Raw genomic sequence first — 2,911 nt, 5'->3', positions numbered from 1 at the left:
CTGCTGTTGGCTTCTCGGAGAGGAGCGGTGAAGTGCGCAGGCGCGCTCTCTGCTGTTGGCTTCCCGGAGAGGAGCGGTGAAGTGCGCAGGCGCGCTCGCTGCCGTTGGCTTCCCGGAGAGGAGCGGTGAAGTGCGCAGGCGCGCTCTCTGCCGTTGGCTTCCCGGAGAGGAGCGGTGAAGTGCGCAGGCGCGCTCTCTGCCGTTGGCTTCCCGGAGAGGAGCGGTGAAGTGCGCAGGCGCGCTGGGTCTAAAAGGGCCGATTCCGGAGGCTGAGTCGGCGGCGCCGTGGCTTAGTTGGTTAAAGCGCCTGTCTAGTAAACAGGAGATCCTGGGTTCGAATCCCAGCGGTGCCTTTTTAACAGCTCCAGCCAGAGCCCTGCCCTGCCCCATATCATAGACTCAAACCTTTTACAGTCACCTTCCATTTAATACACTGATTAAACTCTGCTGGTAAAGAGGGCAGGAGAGGGTCAGTGTTTAACTCCACCAGCGTGAGCGGGACAGCTTTTAAGAAAGAGCTTGAAGTTCTATAGCATTTTCCACAGCTTCAGGATGTGTCAGACCTTTCACTGTCAATTAAGTACTTATTTTGTTGTAATACAGAAAATGCAGCAGCTAATTTACACAGAGGATTATTAATTGGGAACAAAAACAGAATTACCTGGAAAAGCTCAGCAGGTCTGGCAGCATCGGCGGAGAAGAAAAGAGTTAACGTTTCGAGTCCTCATGACCCTTCGACAGAACTTGAGTTTGAGTCCAAGAAAGAGTTGAAATATAAGCTGGTTTAAGGTGTGTGTGTGGGGGGCAGAGAGAGAGAGAGAGAGAGAGAGAGAGGTGGAGGGGGGGGTGTGGTTGTAGCGACAAACAAGCAGTGATAGAAGCAGATCATCAAAAGATGTCAACAACAATATGATGATCTGCTTCTATCACTGCTGGTTTGTCGCTACAACCACACCAACCCCCTCCACTTCTCTCTCTCTCTCTCTCTCTCTCTCCGCCCCCCACACACACACACACCTTAAACCAGCTTATATTTCAGCTCTTTCCTGGACTCGAACTCAAGTTCTGTCGAAGGGTCATGAGGACTCGAAACATCAACTCTTTTCTTCTCCGCCGTTGCTGCCGGACCTGCTGAGTTTTTCCAGGTAATTCTGTTTTTGTTTTGGATTTCCAGCATCCGCAGTTTTTTTGTTTTTATTATTATGATTAATTGGGAGCAAGAATCCCAGCCTTTTCCCTCCTTCCCACCTAATCTGAGCTCAGTCACAAGGTGCTGACTCTTACCTGGCTAAGATTGGCTTTTCGCCTTTATAAAAACAACAAGGAGTATCTTAAAGAATGAAAGAGGCGTGGAGAGATATAGGGAGAGAAGTCCAGAGTTTAGGGTTCAGGCAGCTGAAAGTACAGCTCCCAACACTGGAGGGATTGAAATTAGGGCATGTACAAGAGGCCGGTATTGCAGCTCATGATTCCAGCTCTTCTTAAGGGAGGGCGATAAGGCAGAGGTCATGGTACATGTTCGTACCAGTGACATAGGTAGAAAGAGGGATGAGGTCTTGCATCAAGAATTCAGGGAGTTAGGCAGTAGACTAAAAAGCAGGACCTCTTGAGTTGTAATCTCTGGATTACTCCCAGTGCCACGTTCTAGCAAGCTCAGAAATAGGAGAATAGCGCAGATGTATACCTGGCTTAAGAGTTGGTGCAGGAGGGAGGGTTTTAGATTCCTGGATCACTGGGACCGTTTCTGGGGAAGGTGGGACCTGTACAAGCGGGACGGTCTACATCTGAACCAGAGCGGGACTAACATCCTTGTGGGCGGGTTTGCTAGTGCTGTTGGGAGGAGTTTAAACTAATTCGGCAGGGGGAGGGGACACAGAATGTTAGCAGGATAGGGACACATCATAATACAGTAAAACAATCAAGTCAGAGGGAGTACATCTGCATTAAGTTTCAAGGGAGTAAGGCAAGACTGGATGGCATCTACTTTAATGCCAGGAGTATTACAGGTAAAACAGATGAGCTAAGGGTGAGGATTGACACGTGGAATTGTGATATAGTAGCCATGACTGAGACGTGGTTGAGGGAGGGACAGGATTGGCAGCTCAACATTCCGGGGTATAGAATCTTCAGGCAAAACAGGGGAGGGGGTAAATGAGGAAGAGGCATTGCATTATTAGTTAAGGAGTCAGTTACTGCAGTAAGGAGAGATGATATCTTGGACGGGGCATCAAATGAAGCTTTGTGGGTAGAGCTTACGAATAAAAAAGGGGCAGCCACATTGTTAGGTGTTTATTATAGACCCCCAGATAATCAGCAGGGAATTGAGGAGCAAATATGTGCACAATTTGCGCAGGTGTGTAAAAACAATAACAATAGGGTAATTATATTAGGTGATTTCAACTTTCCCAACATTAATTAGAATAGACATAGTGTTAAGGGACTGGATAGAGTGGATTTCTTGAAATGTGTACAGGAGAACTTTTTAGGTCAATATGTAGAGAGTCCAACAAGGGATGGCACAGTGCTGGACCTAATTCTGGGGAGTGAAGCCGGACAGGTGGCTGAGGTGGTGGTGGGGGAGCATTTTAGTGATAGTGACCACAACATGGTACAATTTAAGCTTGTTATGGACAAAGAAAGAGACAAGTTGCAAAAAAATGTTTTCGATTGGGGGAGAGTGGATTTTAGTAAAATAAAGCCGGATCTGGCCAAGGTAGACTGGGAACAGCTACTTGTGGGGAAATCTACAGAGGAACAGTGGGAGGTGTTCAGAAAGGAAATGGGGAGGGTACAGGCTCAACATATTCCCTCTAGAGTGATAGGAAGGAGTAACAAGCCCAGAGAACCATGGATGACCAGAGATATTCAGGATACAATGAGAAGGAAAAGAGAGGCTTTTAGCAGGCACAAG

The 2,911-nt window shown here is 47.6% G+C and overlaps 1 non-coding gene across 1 annotated transcript; it reads left to right on the top strand.

Moving 5' to 3' along the window:
* The first annotated feature begins 279 nt into the window (after positions 1–279).
* Positions 280–353, top strand: trnat-agu. Its single transcript has one exon. It is a non-coding gene; the product is annotated as a tRNA-Thr (tRNA).
* The last annotated feature ends 2,558 nt before the right edge of the window (positions 354–2,911 follow it).

Source organism: Carcharodon carcharias, chromosome 7, assembly GCF_017639515.1.
Source record: "Carcharodon carcharias isolate sCarCar2 chromosome 7, sCarCar2.pri, whole genome shotgun sequence".
NCBI lineage: Eukaryota > Metazoa > Chordata > Chondrichthyes > Lamniformes > Lamnidae > Carcharodon > Carcharodon carcharias.
Note: the sequence above shows the minus strand (reverse complement) of the source record. Positions and strands in the feature narration are given on the sequence as shown.